Source organism: Microtus ochrogaster, chromosome 18 (genome assembly GCF_000317375.1).
Source record: "Microtus ochrogaster isolate Prairie Vole_2 chromosome 18, MicOch1.0, whole genome shotgun sequence".
In the NCBI taxonomy this organism is placed as follows: domain Eukaryota; kingdom Metazoa; phylum Chordata; class Mammalia; order Rodentia; family Cricetidae; genus Microtus; species Microtus ochrogaster.
In genome coordinates this window covers 45,326,014-45,332,943 of record NC_022020.1, presented here as the reverse complement: position 1 = coordinate 45,332,943, position 6,930 = coordinate 45,326,014, and the positions used below count along the sequence as shown (strand labels likewise).

Genomic DNA, 6,930 nt, shown 5'->3' with positions numbered 1-6,930 from the left:
CCTAGGCTAAGCTTCAGGCATATGTTCCTGCTCCCCTACTGTGCACCCTGGGCATGATAAGTCTCCCTGTAAGACCATGACAGGATGAGGGGTATACACAAATTCTCTTCTCTTGTCGATCTTCAGCTCTATAGATGTTTCCCAGCAAAGTCTTCTGCTGCTCTGTCTCAACAGGTTCGCTATCAGAGCACAAGTGTTATGAAAACCACTGTTAACTTAGAGGCAACATGGGAAAGGAAAAGACATCAACATTGTCATCAGAAATGCAGATTCGGGCAAGTGCACTGCCACTGGCCATCTGATCTATAAATGTGTGGAACTGGTGAACAGACTTTTGAAAAGGAGGCTGCTGAAATGGGAAAAAAGCTCATTCAAGGCCGCCTGTGTCTTAGACAAACTGAAAGCTGAGCATGAATATGGTATCACTATTACATCTCCTGGTGGAAATTTGAGACCAGCAAATTTTTTGTGACTATCTCTGATGCTCTAGGACACAGAGATTATGGGATAAACTCCATTCCAGGCGCATTTCAGTCTGACACTGCTGTCCTGAGAGTTGTTGCTGGTGCTGGTGAATTTGAAGCTAGTTTCCTCAAGAATGGGCAGACCCATGAGCATGCCGTTCTGGCTAACACGTTGGGTGTGAACACAGCTGATGGTTGGTGTCAGCAAAACAGGTTCAACCAAGCTACTCTACAGGCAGAAGAGGGGGAAATTGCTATGGAAGTCAATGTTTCCATCAAGGAGACTGGCTATAAACCTGACACAGTGGCATTTGTGCCAGCACCTGTTTGGAATCTTGACAATATGCTGGGGACAAGTGCCAATATGCCTTGGTTCAAGGGATGGTAAGTCACCTGGAAAAATGGGATTGTTAGTGAGACCAAAGTGCTAGAATTTTTAAATTGTATCCTGCCACCAATCGATCCAACTGATAAACCTTTGCAGCTGCCCCTCCAGGATGTCTATAACATTGATAGTTCCAGCACTGTCCCTGTGGGCCAAGTGGAGGAGACAGGTGTTTTCAAACCAGGCATGATGGTTACCTTTGTCCTGGACAATGTCACAACTAAGGTAAATTCTGCTGAAATGTACCATGAAGTTCTGAGTGAACAGAACTGAGTGAAGTCCCAGGACAACATGACCTTCAACAAAAGAATGTGGATGTATAAGATGTTAGACGTGGTAACATTTCTGGGAACAGCAAAAAATGACCCACCAACAGAAGCAGCTGGCTTCATCACACAGATGATTATCCTGAACCACCCAGGCAAAATTAGTGAAGGCTATGGTCCTATACTGGATTGTCACACATTTCGCCTAGCTTACAAATTTGCTGAGCTTTGAAAAAATGATGGCTGAGCACAATGGCATATGCTTTGAATTGCAGCACCATGTAGGTAAAGGCAGGCAGAGCTCTGTGAGTTTGAGGTCAGCCTGGTCTACATAGTTCCAGGACAGCCAGAGCTATATATAGTTTCTGTCCCAGAACAAAACACAGCAAAACAAAACAACCATACAAACACACGCGCACACACACTGCACACACATACATGCATTCCAGCACACACACACACACACACACACACACACACACACACACACACACACACCCCAAATTGATTTTCATTCTGGTAAGAAGCTGGGGAGATGATTCTATTTCCTGAAACCTGGTGATGCAGCACTATTGATATTGATCCAGGCAAACCCATGTGTGTCTGTAGTTTCTCTGACTATTCTCCACTGGGTCATTTTGTTCCATGTGACATGAGGAAGACAGTTGCTATGGGTATTACCAAGGCTGTGGACAAGAAGGCTGCCAGTGGTAGCAAGGTCACCAAGTTTGCCCAGAAAGCACAAAAGACTAATACATTGACCCCTAACACCTGCTACCTGTCTTACTCAGGGGTGTAAGAAGGTTTCAGAATCATTTGTCCACATTGACTACTTAGGTTTTATAATAAAAGACTGCTTGATGATAGCAACGTGCCATAAAACCTCCCAAAGGAAATAATGTTTAGTGAACCATCTAGTATTTATTTATGCGTTTATTTGGGTGTGTGTATATATGCTTTAAGTTTTTATTTTTTTATTTTTTTTCAACTTTTAGTCTGCATATTTTTTAAATTTATTTATTTATTAAGGATTTCTGCCTCCTCCCCGCCACCGCCTCCCATTTCCCTCCCCCTCCCCCAATCAAGTCCCTCTCCCTCATCAGCTTGAAGAGCAATCAGGGTTCCCTGACCTGTGGGAAGTCCAAGGACCGCCCACCTCCATCCAGGTTTAGTAAGGTGAACATCCAAACTGCCTAGGCTCCCCCAAAGCCAGTATGTGCAGTAGGATCAAAAACCCATTGCCATTGTTCTTGAGTTCTCAGTAGTCCTCATTGTCCGCTATGTTCAGAGACAGAGACCCACATTGGAGCACCAGACAGAAATCTCAAGGTCCAAATCAGGAGCAGAAGGAGAGGGAGCACGAGCAAGGAATTCAGGACCGCGAGGGGTACACCCACACACTGAGACAATAAGGATGTTCTATCTGGAATTCACCAAGGCCAGCTGGCCTGGGTCTGAAAAAAGCATGGGATAAAACCAGACTTGCTGAAATTATTAGTTTTTAAAATCAATAGTTTTAAATGCAAAACAACTAAAATCAGTCATGGAATTTTGAGACCCGTTTAAACAACTTTAATGAAAATAAAAAAGTCTACTTCTTACGTCCCATGAGCCTCCTAGTGTTTATGCTAAACTTATGATTCTTTCAAGCAACAGCATATGGACACAGAAAGAAGTGACCCAGGCAACCACCTTCATGTACAGGCAACAGAATTTCACCTATGGTAAATGTCATAAGTCTACGATAATACAGAATATGGGCTTAGAACAACCTGGGTGTAAATATTAACAGCGATTTACATATCTGTTTTATAACAAAACCTGGCACAATTCCAAACACCTTTCACTTTTTCTCTTTGGCTGTACATGAAGTTATGTTAGTGAATTAAGTTTTTAAATGTAAATTAAAAAAATATAGAAATTTTTATCTGTCTATCTTAGACCTTTTTGAGACAACTCTGGTGAAGGTATGCTAATAATAATTAATAATAACTAATAATGAAATATCCAAGAACATTGAGAGTTTTTAAAATTCTATTTATTTTTATGAAATAATTGTATTACTAATATCTTTCCTTAACCAGAAGCAACATGCATAAATCTACAAAATGCTCGCCATTTTTCTAAACCACTGTAATTCCTAACTGCATTCTTAGGACTTATCCTTCTACCCATAGATAAGCATATTATCTCACCCTTCATCAAAGACACTTCTTTTTGCAGGAGATTGAGACTATTAAATAAAGCCACAACTGGTCAAATGCAGAGATCAATTGATTGTGGATGCTCAGCCCCAGTAGATCCATCTAAAGCACAAGTCCTACACTTAATGCTCACAGACCATTATGGAAGCAGGGGTCAGACCAGAGGACCACGAATTCTGCTGTGATTAGAAGCTGCACCCATCATCTTAAAAAGCTTGGCTGCCTAAATAAGGAGTGAACAATTCCATCACAATTGACATTAACCAGATAGAGGGAAATTTCACAGGGACTCATGCTTAGAGAAAGAGCTACAAGCAATTAGCAACTGCAGAGATGAGGAAAGTGAGCCTTCAACTGACTATCCAGTACCCTAGAATCATATACATGCAGGAAATAATCAATAAATTCAGTAGGTTGCATTTATATGTTTGTTGATTATTTTTTATGTGTATATGTAAAAACAATGGTTAAAAGAAGGAGTCCAGTGAGTTTGGGGAAGCAGGGGTGTGAAGGACATGGGTGCAATAAGAGAGAGATGGGGAAATGGTGTAATTATACTTTAAATAGAAAATTAAATTAACAATATGCTCTGATCAACCCTAACTGTATTGGTGTATGAATTGCTATGAACACTTACTTGATTTTGTATTTAAATTGATGTAGACTCACAAATGAAATGTTTCATTCTCTGCCATTCAAATTTGATGATATACTAATATATGTTGATAAGACAGAGTGAAAGGAACTGTATTAAATATAATAGTTATTCATGACCTTTGAATTTAAATGTAGCTCAGCACTGGCCAAATGAAAACAGACCAAGATGAAAAATTTTGATCAAATTATATATAACTGCTTTAAAGACATCATTCGATTTTCACCAAAAGGATGAAATGACTTCAGAAATTTATTCAGATGTGATTGAAGACATGAGAAACAAAAGGCATTCCTTATCTCTCCCATATGTGGAGACATATGCAAACACATATAAAGGAAACTAAGACAACAGCTTTAGAACAATTAATTGGTGGGTTGCTTACATGGCAGAAAAAGTCTTCAAGGTATGGTGAGACAAGGGAGGGGTGTTACTGAAGAGTGAATTTCTATAACCTGAATACATTATGCATAATAAAGAACCTAAAAATAACTGTTAAATCCATCAGTAAATATAAAAATATATATAGCATCTAAATCTTATTAAAAGATAAGCCAACTACAGATCATTACCTCTCATGAACAAAGACACTAATGTGTTAATAGCAAATAGAGACCAACAATGTGCTAAAAGAACACCCAAGTGGGATTTATCCTAGATATGCAAGAAAGATTCAGGGATCTATTGTGCTAATCTAAGACAACTAAATAAAAAACAAAACTTACAGAGCCATATTAATAGTTAGAGAAGAAACTGACAAAAATCCAACATTCATAAGAACAGGGGACTCAAAAGTCTAAGCAACAAGGAGGGTTCTAGCGGGGAATGCATGGATCTCTATGGGAAGAGGAAATAGGATAGATTTTGCAGGTGGCCTGGGAGTGGATAGGATGAGAATAGAAAAGCTCAGTGCCAGGGGATAGAGGGAGAGTACAGGTATAGATGACTGGAATTGGAGCACATTTGGTGGGCAACGTGGAAACTTAGTGAAGTTTAATCTCCCTGGAATCTATACAGGTGACCCTAGTAAAGACCCCTAGTAATGGAAGCTAGGGATTCTATCCTATCTTCTGTAACCAGGCAAGGCTTCCGGTGATGAGATTGGACACCAACCCAGTCACAAAACTGTCCAAGGCTTATGGATCTCTAGCCCCCAAATCACGACATGGAGACATTTATTATTATGAAAGCTTGACTTGTTCCTAACTAGTTCTTATAATTTAAATTAATCCCTATTTTTAAATCTACATTCTTTTATGTGGCTCAGTTACCTATACTCTGACCTGCCCATGTTGCTTCCTCTGTGTCTGGCTGGCAACTCCCTTTCTTCCTCCCAGAGCTCTTTGTCCCCAGAAATCTTACCTAGCCTAAGTTTGCCTAGATAATGGCCATTCAGCTCTTTAGAATGGCCAATTGGCCAATCACTATGATGCATTTTGACATAGTATTAAGGAAGATTGCACAACACAATTCTTTGACCTGCAATCTGTCATCCACCCTGCAAGATGCGCTGGGGCAATGGTGGCAGAGAAGCCATGGAGTGACCAAACAAAGAGTGGTCTAATTTGAGATTCAGGCCACAGAGGGAGCCCACCCCAATATTGTCTGGATTAGCAGAAACCAGAGAGAGACAGGATAGCCCAGAGTCCTAAGGTAGAACAAAACACAACACAACACACACACACACACACACACACACACACACATATATATAATAAAATGATTCCTACTGATGTTCTCCTAGACTCATAGGCCATTGCCTAGCCCTGTTATCAATAGAGAGCAGATGAGAACAGATGCAGAGACCCACAGCCAAACATTAGGCAAAGGGAGAGAGACAGCCTGATTTAGATGTCTCCATCCAGTCCCTCCCTCAGGATTTTGGATCTCTTTGGAAAAAGGGAATGAAGAATTGTTGGGACCATTTGGAGTCCTGGCCTCCAGCTGCTCTTCCCTGCTAGAAATCTTTACTTTCCTTCAGATTTGAGTTACTGAAAGCTGTATCAAAGTTGTTTACCAGCTCTGCTCCACAAGCACGTGTTGCCTTGGCCTTGAGGATCAGAGGATAAGGTTTTCACCTGTTGGCCCACTTGACTGTTGGGTATATAAGTCTCCATGGTGCTATTGAATAAAGGGGCTTCTTACCAGTGACTGGAGGTCTGTGTCTCTCTCTGTCTCTGTGTGTCTTTGTATGTTTTAACCTCCAGCCCCTCGTCCGAAGCTCAGGAACTGTATGGCAGCACATAGAGCGCAGACAGGCATTGTGTGCTGCAAGGAATTATGCAAGCCAGAGGGATTGAGAGCCCTGGAAGAACATGGCCCACGGAATCAACTACGCAGGGCTCACGGGAGCTCACAGACACCAAAGCAGCAACCATGGAGCCTGCATGAGCCTGTGGTTCTCGGCATATATGTTCCTGCTGTTGGCTTGGTGTTTTGTGGGGACTCCTGACAGTGAGTCATGTGTCTCTGACTCTTTTGCTTGCTCTTGGGATATTTTTTCTCCTACTGGGCTGCCTCCCCCAGCCTTGATGTGAGGGTTTGTGCCTGTTCTTATTGTATCTTCCTGTGCAATGTTCGTTTGATGTCTCTGGGAGGCCTGTATTTTTCTGGGGTGAAAAGGAGATAATAGATCTGGGAAAGAGGGGCGGTAAGAGAAAAACATGTAGGAATTGAGAGAGGGAAATCTGCAGTAGGGGTATATTATATAAAAGAAGAATTAAATAAATAAATAACCTATTTTAGTTAATATTTTAAAATCACATAAAAATTCACAAAATGATTGGTGACTGAAGTAGCCCTTTGCAGAATTATCTGAACTTAGAAACCATGTTTATCACTGGGCAAATGAGTAAACAAGGACTTAGCAGTGGGACATATCAAATGCTAAAAGTTCTAGAATCTGGCATTGTGCTTCATGTCTCTCATCTCCCATCCCAGTCCTTGGGGGAGGAGA

General features: G+C 41.1%; 1 protein-coding gene and 1 pseudogene across 1 annotated transcript in view; one reads left to right on the top strand and one right to left on the bottom strand.

Moving 5' to 3' along the window:
- Positions 1–1,347, top strand: part of LOC102001559 — a 52,420-nt pseudogene extending 51,073 nt beyond the window's left edge.
- Positions 1–6,930, bottom strand: part of Chsy3 (chondroitin sulfate synthase 3) — a 228,842-nt gene that overhangs the window by 156,655 nt on the left and 65,257 nt on the right. The gene's annotated exons all lie outside the window — the stretch shown is intronic.